Genomic DNA, 17,140 nt, shown 5'->3' with positions numbered 1-17,140 from the left:
TTCCTAGCAGATGTTCAGGACCATTTGAGAAAGCCATTGACTTGAGAAGATTGCTGTTCCTCAGACTTCAGAGCCCAAGACCCATTCTAAAGAAACAAACCTTCAGTAGTGTCTGGGTAAAACAGCTCCTGTCCCTTCTCTGACATTGTGAAAATCTTGTGGTTCCCAACAAGCACAAACACACATGCATACATACATGTATGCACATACACACACACACACACCACACATATACACACACACGCTCACACAGATACATATATACATGAACACAGTAACACACACATACACACACACTGACAATACATACACACATACACATACACTCAAACCACATATACATAATACATACATGCATTTATATACATATACACATGTGTGTACACACTCACTCATGAGCATGTGTACACACACACACCTGTCTCTGAGGCTGTCAGCTGTCTATGGAGCATAGCATATACACTCCTGTCAGCCCACTGCTCTTCCAGAGGTCCTGAGTTCAATTCCCAGCAACCACATGGTGGCTCACAACCATCTATAATCAAGTCTGGTGCCCTCTTCTGGTGTATCTGAAGACAGCTGCAGTGTACTTATATATAATAAATGAATAAATTAATCTTTACACTCCTGTCAGTGGCTCATCCAATCAGGAAAACCAGAAATGTCAGCTCTGGAAGACATCTACTAACCGTGGACATTGATGGATGTTTGTAAGCCTCCTGAACTCAATGCTGCACAAGACTCCTACACCTCTGAGTCTCTCTATTCATGTGCTACGTGCCTGTCTCCCTCACATAGCCTGGCAGATGCCTACGTTACAGGCCAAGATATGCAGGGCCTACCATTGATGAGATCTCAGGAAATCAGTTCTCTGGGGGTAAAAAAAAAAAAAAAAAAGAAAGAAAGAAAGAAATCACAGCTTCTGTGGTTACATGAAATTGTGACTTCTCTCCCCTCACATGTCTGCCCCCTCCAAACTCTCCACATTCCACGAGACTGCTAAGGTTGGAGGATATTTGGTAATCCCAGGTCCAAAGCCAAGGTTCTACATGGGAAACAAGATATACCACCAAGGAAAATCTCTTTCAGGAGATGATACACTCACCTCCTGGGTGAGGGGTGCTCCTCTGAACCCCACACTGACTTCACTCAGGAAGAAACTCTGCCAGGAGGAGCCAGGAAGTCCCCCAAGGTCACCCCATCAAGATAGAGCATAGTAAACGGAAGAGCTCTACTGTTTCCTACAACAGGACGAGCAGCCCCTTGTCACGGAGGGAGAAAAGGACAAGACTCAGACACTGACTGACAGAAAGTAAGAAGGACAGTCTTGTTTTTCAGGTTGAGGAACTCCATGGGATACCCTCCCCTACCCCAAGGGAGTCCTGAGCCCTGATGTCTAGATACCCCCTTTCCCACTTACCCTATAGTCTGATATAAAGGCATGGACCAGTTCCTGAACTCAGCCATCCTCAGGGCCCACCTCACATCAGTAGAGCTCAGGGTCTCCCTCCTTGATTTCTTGGATGCAGAGTTCTGGGTGGTGACCAGTTTTTGCAAAGTGTGTCTGTCTTGTAGGTGGAAAAGAGTACCCACAAAGCTAACCTCTTGTCCCCGCCAGCGGGGACCCAGTTATTCAGGGTTCCGAAGAGGCTTTCTACATGTGGGCCAAATGAGGGTGAAGAGAAGAAGGAGACCAAGCAAGATTCTGTTGTCAAGGTCTCGTTTATTGAGAGAAATGTACAGCATTTAAAGCTCTGAGGCAGGAATAGAAGCGGGAACTGAAGCTTAGGGTGGGGGAGTTTGGGAAGTGCCCAGGATATAAGGTGAATCACTACACTGCAAGATATCCTCCTATAACAAAGAGGCAACAGTCTTCCGGGGATATGTTCTTTGAAAAGGTTGAACCCTTCTCAGGAATCTGCTCAGGGACATCCGGTGTTTTGCTCAGGCTGAAACATCCTGTCATTGCTCCCAGGGTCTTCCTGGGAGAGGCTTTAGTTCAACAATCTCATGTCTGTATGGCAGTCATTTCAAGGTTGAACCTCTGTGGCCATGCAGCCCAGAGTCACGTAGCCACCTTGAGCTATGCAGTCACAAAGTGGCCAGGCCCAAATCCAATATGGCTCATTACAACCTCTAGGGGTTCAGCTTCATCTGATACCCCAGAGTCACCCAGTTGCTCTCTTGAAGTTCTAAAGATGGGATGGGACTCATCACAGGAGCCTGGAGCAGCTCTGGGGAGACACAAGCCTGGGACTCAGGAAGAGTCCAAAAGAATGAAGCCTACAAGGTTGAGGACTGAAGCTCATAGATTGCAGTTATGAAACCCAGAGCCTGTCTTGTCCATCCTTATCCAGCACTCTAAAACAACTTCTTCAGAGCTTGGCCCCTCTGGCATTCCCAGAGTGATATCCAGAAAGCCTTAATGGTCATCCCATCCTCAGAAGAGAAGTGGTAGGGTTTGTCCAGGGATCTTCCTAACCCCCAAATTAAGAAGCCTGATATAGATAGCTTCTCAACCTCCAGTTCCTCACTCAGAGGTTCTCCCAGGTTCAAACTCCATCAATGGCACACACCAGTACATATTCCCACCGGGTCCCTTACTCTCCACCCAGACATGCAGTTGGCTTGCTAGGCTCTGATCCCTCACAAACGAAACTCGATATATACAAGGTATCCTTAAGAGCCACAATCCACAGCTGGTACTCATGCCTGAATATCATGATGAAGAACTGTAGAAATAAGATGCACCAAGGGGTTCCCATGCCATCCCTTTATGAGGAAGAGGAATACAAGTGTACTCAGCCTCCCAGAGAAAGACCTCTTTGTTACATCAGGGCGTCGCTCGGGACGAGAACCAACTGCATGTCTGGGTGGGGGTAAGGGACCCAGTGGGGATATGTACAGGGTACATTGCATCACTCCTAAGACATGGGAGTTCTGTAGGGTTATGAACGCACTTCCCATTTTCCTAGCCTGGTCTCTCAATCAGTCCTAGCCACAGAGCACTTGAGTTTCCAAGTGTCTGCACTTTCTTACACAAGAAGTGACATTCATAACTCACCGGAAGTCTGTGGTACTCATGTATCTGTCACAGTCTCTCGTTTTTGACTGATTTACTGAAAGGCAGAGAAACAGGGTTTGTTTATTATTAATTCATTGACTTATTCATCCATCAAACATTTATTAAATACACTCTACAGGCCATACACTGAGGAAATGCGCTAATTCAAGTCTGATAAGCAAGAAAAGAGACAAAGTTTAAGTATATATATATATATATATATATATATATATATATATATACACACACACATATATATACATATATATATATTATATAAAGCAATTATCCAGTCTACTGGAACAATTCTGATCGGAAAGATCATCACGACCTCACCTTGAAGCATAAGCAAGTGTTCCGTATGATGGAGAAATCAGGAGATTCCATTTCAAGATGGAGGCACGAGAGGAAAGGGTGGGAGGGAGGGAGAATTCTTGGAATCTGGGAAATGTGGCGGGGCTGAAAAGGCAGGCCGTAGGGAGAACGGTATTGGAGGAGTGAGTCTGGAGAGCTGGTGATCAGTGCTGTTCACACAATGCCGGAACAGTGGGAAGAATTGAGGGCTTGGAATACACAATTAGATTTATACTTGAGTTCCTACAGATTGTGTGAAGAGGGCGAATAAGTTGAAATAGCGAGGCTTCTGCAATTGCTCAGGCGAGGGAGGAGGGCATCGGCCGAGAGACTGGCAACGGCGGAAATAAAGCGGTGAATATGCGAGGCACTGAAGGGTAGACTATCCATCCAGCACAGGAAGAAGGTACGGAGCCAGGGGGCTGCGGATCATAGGAGACTGAGAAAGAGCTGGGTTATGAGGAAGTTATACATTGAAACGTGCCCGTCTTACGGCGAGGTGCTTTTGACATTGCTTGGTGGGGCTAGCCATTAGTTTAGAGCCTGTTTAAATTAAATGTCTGTCCTGGGCTGGAAGCTAGATTTGAAAGTCGTTAAGATGTGGTGGTATAAGGCAATATAGTGTGGGGAGAATGCTTTCATTCTCAAGCACAGAGGGTTAGTATGTTTACCTTACACCCACTCCTTTGTTCTTATGTAAACATGTACATGTCTTAGGTTTCTATTGCCAAATGCACCTTGGGAAGGAAGGGGTTTATTTTATCCTACAGCTGGCAGTACATCATCCAGGGAAGTAAAGGTTTGTGAGGAACTGAAGCGGAGACCATGGAGGGGTGCTGCTTACTGGCTTGCTCCCCATGGCTTGCCCAGCCTGCTTTCTTTTACAACCAAGGACCAAGGGTCCAGGAGTGGCACCACCCACAATGGGCTTGGGCCCTCCCACACAATCGCTAATGAAGAAAATGCCTCGTAGGCTTATCAACCAGGTTAATCTGGTTGAAGGCATTTTCTCAGTTGAGGTTCTTTCTTTTCAGATAACTCCAGCGTGTGCCAAATTGACAACTAATCAGGACTGTATAATAAATATAATATAATAAACATAATATAGTAGCAAAATAGTTTTTAGTTTATAATAGCAAAAGGTTAAAAACAGCAAAAAATATTTACTTAAGGGGTTAATTAAATAAATTATAATGGGGCTGGAGAGATGGCTCAGTAGTTAAGAGCATTGACTGTTCTTCCAGAGGTCCTGAGTTCAAATCCCAGCAACCGCATGGTGGCTCACAACCATCTGTAATGAGAGCTGATGCCATCTTCTGGTGTGTCTGAAGACACCTACGGTGTACTCATATAAATAAATCAATAAATCTTAGAAAAATGAGAAAATAAATTATAGTGTAGCTATATAATAGAACTTGATAGAGCCAATAGAAAAAAAGGCATAAATCCTTAAATATGTATACAGAATGAATGAGTCCTAAGATAGGAATTACTGGGGTGTGGTAAAAGCAGAACGTGAAGTTATGTGTATAACCGTATCTCTACTTATAAATAAAAAGAACTACTCGTGTTCAAAAGTTCCAGAACATCAGGACAGACTGGACAAACATATACAAAATTCTGAGCTTAAAAGAAGGGAGCCAGTCTTTCTGACTGATCTAAAGTCAGGGCCTGTGGAACCCTTTGCCAGACAGCTGTCCTCTCTGACAACGTGGGTGGTCGGAATGGAACAGGAAAACAGGAACAGTACACAGAGGCGCGCAGGAACATGAAATTAAAGGCCACTGAACGCTCCATCACAGGAGCCCGTAATGGAGAAAAGTGAGGGGATTAGATTAAGATAACAGGGGCTTCCCGACAGAAGGAATAGTTAAGGATTGTGAATAGTGCACAGAGGAGGGAGGAGATCCATGCTCCTTTCTTATATTTTCAGTGCAAAAGTGGGGGGGGGGGGGAGCCAGTCCCCGTGGCTCCTCCGCCCTGCCCAGTCTCAGTTCCTACTATGCTCCCTGGAAGCATTTCTGCATGGCCTCTGATCACCTGAGCTGTAAGATCTCTAACCCCAGCTGCCTTTTTCTCCTTCCCTCCACTACTGCCTCAGGAGAAACAACCAGCAGAGGCCAGGTGGTAATTGCGTCACAGTTACCACATCCTCTAAGACGCGAAGGAGGAAAAGACGCAGGGGTGGACACCGAGATAGGTGGGAAACCTTGTAAGAGAACTGGGTTTTTGTGCTAACTACTGGGGGAGGTGTAGATTTGGACATAGGGCACCAGATCTGCCATGGTAGGTCTCGGGCAATTGGGAAGAAGTGCTTCTCTCTCTGAGGTCTGCTGTAGCTTGAAGGAGGCACAGAATAGGCTAGGGTGGTTTCCAGACAGGTTAGCAACTGAGGCAGTGCAGATAAAGATGCATAGCCCACATCTTATAAGACAGACTCCTAGGACCTACCTACATCCCTTCTAGCTATACCCTAGTCTGTTATGAACATGTATCTAAGGTTTTCGGCCTCTCTAAGCTTTGTGTTAAAGGGATAGAAGCAAAGAGCCTCTATATACATTAGATCTGCATACATTAGTAAGAGTGATTACATAGGGGCCCCTAGGGGCAGTAAACCTCAAACAGAGAGAGCCTCAGGTCTCTGTCTCTAACTGCTCCGCTCCACCAGGAGTCCCTTGTTAGGGTCTGTGGTAGTTTGAATAAAATGTCCCTCCCTGAGTTCGGTCCCCAGCTCCGAAAAAAAGAAAAAGAAAAAAAAAATAAAAAATAAAATGTCCCCCCTAGTGATCTCCAGTTGGTAACACTGGGGAGGGCTGGGAGATATGGCTTTGTTGAAAGAACTTGTTCACGAAGGAGGGCTTTGAGAGGTTAAAGGAGCCTCAGGCAGTTTCCAACATGAGCCCTCAGCTTCCTGCTCTTGCTGCCATATCTCCATGACACAAGACTCTAGGGCGGGTAAATAGCTCAGCTGGTTAAGCATTCCCATGAAAGTGCGATGGTCTGTGTTTGGACTCCGGGCAACCAATATAAAAAGCCAGGCCTAGCCCTGAGGAAGCGAAGACAATAGGGTCCCTGAAGCTCACTGGCTAGCTACTCTTGCTGAATCAAAGAATAGAATACCAGGTTCATCTTCTGTCCTAAATACACATACTCGCAGAGGCCATGCTGTTACACTGCAGATCCAACCAACCTTCATCAAAAATATTTTTTGGTGGATTACACCCTCAGGAGGCAGAGACAGGCAGATCTCTATGAGTTCAAAGTCAGCCTGGTTTATGTAGAGAGTCCTAGGACAGCCAAGGCTAGTAAGACCCTGTGCTGTCTAATTTTATGGCAACTTGACACAGGTTAGAACCATTATTTGGGAAACCAGAATCTCAACTGAGAAAATGACCCGACCAGATTGATCTGCAGGCAAGCCTGCGGGCATTTTCTTAATTAGCGATTGATGTGGGAGGGCCCAGCCCATCGTGGGGGTGAAGAGGGGTCTTACAAAAAAAGCAGTCTGAGAAGGCATGGGGAGCAAGCTAGTAAGCAGCATTCCTCTGTGGCCCTCTGCCCTGTTTGAGTTCCAGCCTTGACTTCCCTCAGTGATGAACTGGTGTGGCAGTATACACTCAATTAAAACTTCCATTCCCAAGTTGCTTTTAAGCTACAGTGTTTTATCACAGCCTCAGAAAGCACTTTGTATTGTAAGGCTTGAAGTGAGTCTTATCAACCTGGGAGACCCCTCAAGTGATACACGAGAATGGAGTTCGATGCAAATGGAAGAGGTTTAATTTCTGGCACGTCAGGGTTGAACTTCAGCCCCTCATGGCAAGGGACTAGAAGGCGACCCCAAATGGCTATAACAAGCAGTTTTTATACGTTTTAGGGGTACAGGTTACATCAGCAAGGTTACAGTTTAAGCTTATTGGCTAAGCATATTGACCTTTGAATCTATTGGCTAGCAAGCATATGACATGCATTCGAACTCTATCTGGGACCAGAGGGTCAGGTGACTATGTCAGTACATTCTGCAGATTTTCAAGAATGTCCCTGCTCCTCTGGAGAACTGTGGGTGGAGAATGGAACTTGGTTTAGCCTTGACCCATTTTGGGAAGCTGGTACTTGGCCTAATCTTGACCTGAGGCGGTGGGTGTAAAGCTGGCGAAAGACCCTAGGGTCCTTCACAGGAACCCCATAACCTACCTACTTTCTACCAGGCCAAGCCTCTTAATAGCTCTTACTCTTCAGTAAGAACTAGGGTCCTTCAGTATCCCCACCAAATCATTCAGAAGCTTTTCTTTTTTGACAGAACAGAGTGTGTACAGAGTTTTTCTTGCCATTCCCTAAACACAGTACAACAACCACATCCATAGCACTGGTTATTGTAAGTAATCTAGAGACTACTTAAAGTTTATAGGCGGATGTGTCATGTGTATGGACTATATGCAAATACTTGTATGCAAATCTGAGCTTCTGAGATACACATTACAGCTCTCCCTTGCTGCAAGCCCTTCTTGAAGAAGGGTTTCTCCCAGTCCCTAGCATCTTCCCCACCCAGAGCTGACCACAGAAGTATTCATCTGACTGTGTGAAAACACAGGCTTTGCTTTTGGTTAGGAGGGTTAGGGAAACTAGGTTTATTTTCCAAGAGGCAGGCTGTCAGTCTTATGCGCAATGCGGGGCAACAGGATGAGCCTCAGGTCTGCGGTCAGTCTGGTTGCTCTTTTGTGTCTCTTTTGCCGTGTTCATTCCTTCGACCTTGTGATCCATTCACTTTGCAAACGTGGCTCGAGCGGAGCGAAGTCCTAATACTGGCTACAAACCAGAAGGCACAGGGTACCTGGGTTCAAGCACGAGGCTCTGAGTTCAATTTCCACCACTGGGAGAGAAAAAAAAAATAATCAAGCCCCTCCCAGTTATGTTCTTCCAAGAGCCACCCTTCCTCTGCACTAAGTTCCTGTGATTTTTCTTGGTTGCTCCTACTTTCCTCCACCCACCCCCACGCCCATCCTTCTTTAAATATGCAAATATTGCTAGGAAGCTAAGCAGAAGCCACACCACATCTCCGTTTAGAAACCGTTCTAGATGTTTATAAATGTTCAGGGGGGGAAATGTAAATCTCCTCGATGAATCTGTGAGTTCATTTTTGTAAAACTTGCAAGCATAAACACTGGGGCCAAAGCACTTTGAGTCAACCCGAGCTTCAAAAGGCAGACACTTAACTGTCAGTGCCCAGGAAGGGGCTTTGTTACTGTTTTCTCGATTTCTGAAAGGAATCTTACTATCAACGACCTGGGGGGAAAATTAGCACAAAGCGATTCCTTTTAACTCAACGATGTTTTTTTTTTTTTTTTTTTTTTTTGATTCTTTTTTTCCGGAGCTGGGGACCGAACCCAGGGCCTTGCGCTTCCTAGGTAAGCGCTCTACCACTGAGCTAAATCCCCAGCCCCTACTCAACGATGTTTTGTTTGTTTGTTTGTTTTTGTTTTTGTTTTGTCTTTTCATAATGCTACACGAGGTTGTATGAAACGGCTGTGAGCCACGAAAGGATAATCAGATATAAAGGCCCACAGCGAAGGGTCTGCATCAAAGACACGTGTCCCACCTACCTGGCGTTTCTAGAATGGCTCAAGAAGGATTAGAAGGCTGCTGTGAGGGATGTAAGTCATACTTGAAAGAACTGGCATGGTCAAGGTGCGAGGATTGGGGGGGGGGGTGTCACGTGGTGTTTTAGAAACCATGATTATGTCTAGATGGAGCACGGAATAAAGGTAGGGGTGACAGAAAATGAGAAGGGGCGACGATTGTCCCCGGGATGGAGATGAAGTTCAGGGACAGCCATGTAACCACTCTTTTCAACTTCCTCCAATAACTGGAAGATCTCCCTGACCACCTGAGTGTTCCCAGGGACACTCTTCAGCAGGACCTCTGGACCACACAAGCTTCTCCACCATGAACAGAATCCATAGTTCATACTCAGAACTGTTCTCACCACATCTGGCTCTGTCTTCCTTGTCTTACCACTCTTCCCAGGCTGTTTCCCCTTTCCACATATCCCTGGCTCCCTCTGCCAGTCTCTGAACATCGTAACCCCTTGTCTCTTCACCTCACAGCTACCTTGGATGTCTCTCAGAGATGACAGGTGCCCAGTGTCAGAAACAGGAAATACAGGCAAAGGCCACCACAGCCACCACAGCCACCACAGTCTAGCACTATTCCATGTGTGAGGGGGCACATGTTGATTACCTACTTTTATAGGTTTCAGAAATTCACATGGTTGAAGCTCTGGTCCCTGGTACTTTACAACGTGAGTCTATTTGGAGTCTTTAAAGGGGTAACAAGTGAAGTGAGATTAGAATGAGCTCTGGCCAGTTCTATGTCAACTTGACAGAAGCCAGAGTCATCAGAGAGGATGGGATCCCAATTAAGAAAATACCTTCATGGGAGCTGGAGAGATGGCTCAGCAGTTAAGAGCACTGACTGCTCTTCCAGAGGTCCTGAGTTCAAATCCCAGCAACCACACGGTGGCTCACAACCACCTGTAATGGGGTCTGATGCCCTCTTCTGGTGTGTCTGAAGACAGCGACAGTGTACTCACATATATAAAACAAAAAAAAAATTTTTTTTAAAAAAGAAAGAAAATACCTCCATAATATAGAGCTATAAGCAAACCTATAGGGCATTTTTAAAATGGGTGATTGATTGGGAAGGTACGAGCCGATTCTGGTGATCCCAGGTTCTATAGGAAGGCAGGCTGAGAAGGCCAAGGAGCTAAGTGATTAGCATCTCCCATGGCCTCTGTATCAGCTCCAGTTTCCAGGTTCCTGCCCTGTTTGAGTTTCTGCCCTGACTTCAGTGATGGAATATGATGTGGAAGGGTAAGATAAATAAACTGTTTCCTTCCCAACTTGCTTTTGGTCATGGCGTTTCATCACAATAGTGATAAACCTAATTAAGACAGGCCCTAATCTAATCTGGGACTCCTATTCTCATAAAGGAAGAACACTTGGATGCAGACACACAGGGAGACCACGTGGATCTCTGGGAGAAGAGAGTACGTCAGCTGCAGCTGGCCTCAGAAGAAATAGACGTGCTAACATCTTGATTTCAGACTTCTAGGCCCTACCCAGAACTATTTGAAAATAAAATCCCAATTCTTTTCCTCCTCCTCCTCCTCTTCCTCTCCTTCCTCCTCCTCCTCATCTTTCTCCTCCTCCCCCCTCCTCTTCCTCTTCTCATACACCCTTGACTAGCCTCAAACTTCCTACATAACCAGAGATTACCTTTAGCATCGGATCTGATTTTCCTGCCCCCATCTCCCAAGTGCTGGGATTACAGGCATAAACCACTCTTGGGTTATGCAGTGCCAAGAATCAAAATCGAGCTTTCATGAAATAGCGAATCAACTGAGCTACGTCCTCACCCCTCCAATGTGCGGTTCTTAAGCCCCTATGCCTATGATATATTTTTATAGTTGGCCCAGCAAACTGATTGAGCCTCTTGCTGAATTATGGATGGACCAAAGAGACATTCACAATAGCCTTAGAGCCTGCCAAATCCATGTGCCTCTTCTGAAAAAAACCTGTTTTGTGTCGATACTGGCAAAAGTGGCCAGATCCTGAGTTTTATGGTCCAGCTACCCTAGATATCACTGAATGGACCCAGGGGTCACAGGCCTGGCTAGCACAGTGGTTTCAGAGGAGAGCTCTGTTTTGTTAGAGAACTTAGAACAGCAGCTAGGAATCCAAAAAGGAATGAAAGCAGACAGCAAAGCTGAGGAGGAGACAAACTATAACTACAGCCCCTTCTGCAGGGAGAGCAGGCCTTCTGTACAGCCAAAGTGCCTGCCATTTCCAAGAGGTCATGGAGTGGTCCCCACTCTTCCATGAGGCCAGGCCAGGCCAGGTGACTATTCATATAGAAGAACCCATACTTCTCAGTGCTTACTTGAGCTCTTCCAAACCTGAGCCCTGATTAGTACTCTGAGACACTAGGCTGCCCATCTGGGCCGCTACCCTGCCGCAGCAGCCATGCTGTCCTCCAGGCCCAGTGTTTAATTATCTTCTCGAGAATGATACTGATGTCCCCACCTAGCTGCAACTCCATCACCAGGAACTACCCAACATAGCAAATCTGCGTACACCAATATCGGAAGAACTTGTCCCAGCGGGAACAAGTTATAAATCTACCCATTTGATACGAAAGCATCTGTGCTTAAGAACAAATCTACATCCTTTGTGTATGTATATAAAATAAGGAACACACATAGGTGATAGGGGAACAGAGGAGAGGGTTGGGGTGTAGCTCAGTGTAGCTCGGAGTACTTGTCTAGTATGTATGAAGCCCTGAGTTTGACCCCAAACAGTGGGTAAGCTGAGTGTTCTGGTACGAACCTATAACACCAGCCCTTGGGAGGCAGAGGCAGACTATCACAAGATCACAAGACTACCCTGAAATACATATACATGGCGACAACCTAACACACACGTGCACACACACACACACACACACACACACACACACTTAGCATTCAGTAATGAAGGAGAAAGTTGAAAATAGTAAGTCTGAAAGTTTCTTTTTGTAATATTTATTTATTTAATGTATATGAGTCTACTGTAGCTGTCTTAGGGTATCTGATCCCATTACAGATGGATTTGAACTCAGGACCTCCGGAAGAGCAGTCAGTGCTCGTAACCACTGAGCCATCTCTCCAGCCGTGAAAGAGAGTTTCTTATCAATCAGTCCTGGCACTGGTAAGCAGAGAATGGAAGATGATAAATAACTGACCCTCAGGAAGGAGAAAAGGGTAAATTTGATCACTGTAACCCAGGTAAAGGTGAAAAGGAAATGACTCCACACACAGAGTTGTCCTCTGACTTTCATAGGCATGCTATGGCGTGCACACACCATCACTGTTGTGAGACCCCCAAAGTGGTCTTAGCTCAGGAGCGCGACCCACAGAACACAATATGATGACGGACCGATGCAACGGCAAGAGGTTTATTGGTCCATGCGCATGGGGCTGCTCATCCACTTAGGGAGAGGCAACCCTGAACGCAAAAAGCACACATCTTTTATACTTTACAGAGGGCAGGTCTCAGCATCAGGGCTAGCTGGCTTACTCTGATTGGTGGAACACAGGACAAAGGAGCTCTTCAAACATTGGTTGGTTTGCTCAAGGGACTGTTTTTGGCTTAATTAGCCAATTTCCTCATCCCGCTCTGCACCTGGCCTCAGAAAGTTCCTGGGAAGGGAGGGGGGTGGTCAGGTGAGGCTGATGTAGGGGGTCTTTTTCCAAGAACAGCTTTGTTTGTTTTGGCTGGTCTCAACTAAAGCCTGGTCACTCTGACCACCAAAACCTTGTTTCTATAGTCCCAGAACCTTGTTCTTACAGCTTTGTTTCTTGTATCTATAAAACTTATTTCTTCACCACCACCACCACCACCATCAAACAAAACCAGAATCTGGACAGCAGGAAAGTCCTGGGGACTAAGACACTGAAAGACCTTGACAGAATGACATTCTTCTCAACACAAATGAGATAGATCACTACTGTGTGCTAAACTCTTCTCCCTCCAAGACCATATGCAGATATCCTTCAGTCAGTCAACAAGTGACTGCATTTAAATACAGGGCCTGTAAAGAAATCATTAACCAGATACAAGATCATTAGATGGGACATAATCCGTTCTGGTGGATGTCCTTCTAGGTAAAGGACATGTAGCCCCAGGGATATGCATGCAAAGATCAGATGAGCACACAGGGAGAAGATGGCCATCTGTGAGCCAAAGAGAGAGCTCAGAAGACGCCAACCCTGCCCTGCTGACCCCTCAACTCTCAGACTTCCGGTCTTCAAACCATGAGGAGGTAAGAACCTGTATTCAAGTCCCCACCTGAGGTATTTTTGAACTGAGCCTGCGGTTCCGAAAAAGAACGAAAGAGGAAATCCTGGCCTGACTGAAAAAGGGAAGCAGGCCACAATCAGATGAACAGGAGAAGCAGCTGAAGCCCACAGAAGGGGCGAGCAGAAAACGGCTTCGGTATGTCTGAAAGGGGTGCTTCAGAACAAGGGCTGCAGATGAAGGGAACCCCCATCCACACGGCCCTATCATCCATACCGGGGCTGCTGTGGCTCCCTGTGCTAAACTGGGACTCTGACGTCTCCTGCAGCACTCTGATGTGAGGAGCTCAGCTGGATGAACGCCCCGCCCCACCGTACTTTTGCACTGTCTGAGGCTTACCCAGAGTCTACGGTGCTCCCAGCTGTTTCTTTCTAGTCAATTATTAAGCGCAGCTGGGTACTCGAGAAATACTATTTTCGGTGTGACCAGGAATTTCTCCAGGACAAAGTTCCTCTTCCGGGACACCCCCACCCTGAACCAGCCTAAGACTTTCTCAACCTGCTTCTCCAGTCAGCCCTCTTTCCCTACCCAATCTCTCTAGGTGTCTTATCTACACTGTTACCTGAAGCCTCTCTTTGCTCAGCCCTGTGCGGGCCTCATAGGGGCACACCCGGGGAAACACCCAGAGGGCTAATTTTTTTTTTTTTTTACTCGCTGCTCCTTCTGACTGATCGGGCTGCCCTAGTCTCCTTTCTTAATCCCTTCTCCACACCATCCACAGTTCGTCTAAAATCCAAATTTTATCTTGTTATATTCTGCTTTCAAGTTATCTGGACATTTACAAGATACAATTAAAACAAACCCATAAGCCTGTGCTCAGCTGTCTGCTCTCCCGTCTCTGATTCCTACCCACTTCTGTTAGTCATATGGGATGTTCTGTACTCTTATAAACCCAAGTGCTACTTTATATCAGGGCTTTTGGCTGAAGATCTCTTCATGGAACATCCTTCCCCATTCTCTGATCCTTCCATGAGTGTGCATGCACACACACACACACGTGTGTGTACACACACACACACACACACTTCATCCTTGAGCACACCACAGCCTCCTAACAAAACAGCAGGGACTAGGAGCCAGAACCACATTTTCCCCTCATAGTTCCGGAAGCTGGAGGGCGGAGATAGAGGTGTTTCCTTTGGAGTCCTTGCTTTTTGCGTTGTAATAGGTTGTCTTGTTCACCTGCCCTTTCCTCTGTCCCTGTATCCCTGAAGTCTTCCAATCTACTCTTCTTAAAAAGTCACATCATATTAGATTAGGACCAACTCTAAAGACCTGTCTTAAGTGCCCTTAAGAGACCCTATATACATTTATATTCACATTCTAAGGTGTAAGCAGACACGCCCACCCAAAGGACACGCCCACCCAAACAAAATCATTTCCCATTGTTCTATTTTGTACTCAACACTGACACCTAACACATCCCCCCCCCCCCAAACTTCCCAGCTCTTTTTTCTCTAAGGGAAACCTTTAGAGATAAAATCATTTCTGTATTCTTAACTTTAGTACAGTTCACATACATAGTAGATGCTCAAACTCTGTGGGATGGGACATGTACCTACATGTGTTATTTAGTGCACACACGTGTCAGTAAAACATAACATTAAAGTTTCTAGCTTATATTCCAATAATTTCTTAGCCCTTTGTGCCCTGCCAAGCTTCTCTTGTAGCACTTCACCTCATGCCCAGCTTCCTTTTTTCTGTGATTCTTCAACCTGTTGATGGAGAAAGACACATTGGACTCTTATAGGTGTTTGAAGAAGCCTGGCCTTGAGCCTCACATCAACGCCCCAGTGGTCTGAAGGGAACAAAGTTCCCCTTTCTAAAGAAGGGATCCTTAAGGTACCAAAAAAAAAAAAAAAGGGTCTCCCAAGAAAAGGTTCTATGAGCGCTCTTTTTTTGGTGTTAAGTTAGTCCAAGTTTATTCCCATTATTAACAATTAGAAGACTTTAATGAGCTAACTTGAAAGATGATTATTAGCAATGAACTGATTTGACTGCGAGAGCAAGCTTGGGTTGAAGGTCACTGTTGGCCAGGACACTGGAGAGCACAGTGAATTTGAAAAGCAGGGCAGGGATGGAGTGCTGGGTCAAAAGGCCTCTTAGGTGCCTCTCCATGAGGTCATAGATACCTCTTCTGGTCAATGGTTCTAGCCATTCACCTCCATCTTCTCACCCAACATTAAAAGCAGAGGGAAGAACAAAAGGCGAGGGCTGGAGAGATGGCTCAGTGGTTAGGAGCACTGACTGCTCTTCCAGAGGTCCTGAGTTCAAATCCCAACAACCACATGGTGGCTCACAACCATCTGTGATGGGATCTGATGCCCTCTTCTGGTGGGTCTGAAGACAGCTACAGTGTACTTATATATAAATAAGTAAATCTTTATCTGAAGGGGAAAAGGTGTCATTCAGTTCCCTAAACAAATGCATGGGGCAATAAGCGATGGATAAAGCGGATACACGTGGCAGTGAGAGACCTGGGATGGGAGGATGAGTGAGACAAGGAGACAGGAACAAAGAGATGAAAGACTGCATCTCTACAAAACCAGCAGTGCTCCAGATGGGCTGGGATGGAGGAAACCCTGGAAGAGCAGGGTAAGCTGAGGTCACTGAATCTGGCTCACAGCTCTCTATATATGATTAAGTCACTTCTACTTCAGTTGAATCATGGCCCCCAAAGATGGCTACATCCTAATCCCCAGAAAGTATAAGTGCTATATTCAAGGGTAAGAAAGACTTTGCAGATGTAACTAAACCAAAGATCTTGAGATGGGGAGATTATCCTGGGTTACCCACACAAGAGTCATGTAGTCATGGGAGTGCTGGAAGAGGCAAACATGGCAGCCAGGTGAGGCTCAAATAGCAGGAAGCACCCAGGGATGAAAGATGCTTCTTAAACATGGGGAAACAGAATGGAAGACTGTTAAATCAGTGTTCCCGTGGAAATGAAATTATTTGATATGTCCAATAAATGTCCACTATTATAGCTATTCCCACCCCACCCCCCTTTAAACCTGGAGATGGAACTCAGGGTATGGTATGCGCTAGGCAAGAACTCTACTAGTGAGCTACGTCTCCAGCCCTATTCTTGGATCTCCAAAAGTTGATTCTCCAGTGTGGTGACTACAAGCCACAGATGACTATTAGATACTTGAAATGTGGCTTTTCTGATGGAAGGTGTGTTATTAATGTAAAATAAAGTTTTAAAAGCTTATTATAATGGTTAATCTTAGTTATCAACCTGACATATTTCCAGATGTGTCTGTGAGAGTATTTCCAGAGAAGATTGACCTGAGGGTCAGAGAAGCAAGAGATTAATGTTTTCTTTGACTGTGGATGACACCATCTAATAGACTGAGAGGGCTGGATAAAACAAAAAGTGGAAGGAGGAAGAATCTTTCTCTTTTCTCATCACTGATGAAATGTCTTCAAAAAGCAACTTACAGGAGGAAGGGTTTCCTTTGGCTCAGGGTTTGAAAGGGTACAGTCCATCGTGGCAATGGAAATCCTGGTGGCAGAACCAGCTCCCATCAGGAGTTGAGGTAAAACAACCTGAGGGTGCTTGCTCACATCTCAGCTGAAATAGTCAGTTGGAAGCGGGGCCCAGCTATATGCTGAAGGCCCCTCCCCAGGCCATCCTTTCTCCAGTTGCTAAAGGTTCCACAAGCTCATATAAACAGCACCAACAGTCAAACCACAGCATATGCATGCCCACCGCATTAGCTACCCTTCTCATTGTTGTGGCAAATGACTGGCAAAGGCCGCTTAAGGAAGGAAGGGTTTATTTTGGCTTGCAGTTCGAGGGAACACAATCCAGCATGGAGGAGAAAGT

The 17,140-nt window shown here is 45.8% G+C and overlaps 2 long non-coding RNA genes across 2 annotated transcripts; one reads left to right on the top strand and one right to left on the bottom strand.

Annotated features, from left to right (window-relative positions):
• Positions 1–1,741: 1,741 nt before the first annotated feature.
• On the bottom strand, positions 1,742–3,477 carry LOC108353436 (uncharacterized). The gene is made up of 3 exons (XR_015636366.1): positions 3,401–3,477; positions 3,065–3,119; positions 1,742–2,234 (listed from the first exon to the last, which is right to left on the bottom strand). It is a non-coding gene; the product is annotated as an uncharacterized LOC108353436 (long non-coding RNA).
• Positions 3,478–8,780: 5,303 nt separating this feature from the next.
• Positions 8,781–14,127, top strand: LOC108352575 (uncharacterized). The gene is made up of 3 exons (XR_015636185.1): positions 8,781–9,066; positions 12,055–12,159; positions 13,116–14,127. It is a non-coding gene; the product is annotated as an uncharacterized LOC108352575 (long non-coding RNA).
• The last annotated feature ends 3,013 nt before the right edge of the window (positions 14,128–17,140 follow it).

The sequence above is a fragment of the Rattus norvegicus genome, chromosome 13 (genome assembly GCF_021556685.1).
Source record: "Rattus norvegicus strain SHRSP/BbbUtx chromosome 13, alternate assembly SHRSP_T2T, whole genome shotgun sequence".
NCBI classification, from domain to species: domain Eukaryota; kingdom Metazoa; phylum Chordata; class Mammalia; order Rodentia; family Muridae; genus Rattus; species Rattus norvegicus.
Note: the sequence above shows the minus strand (reverse complement) of the source record. Positions and strands in the feature narration are given on the sequence as shown.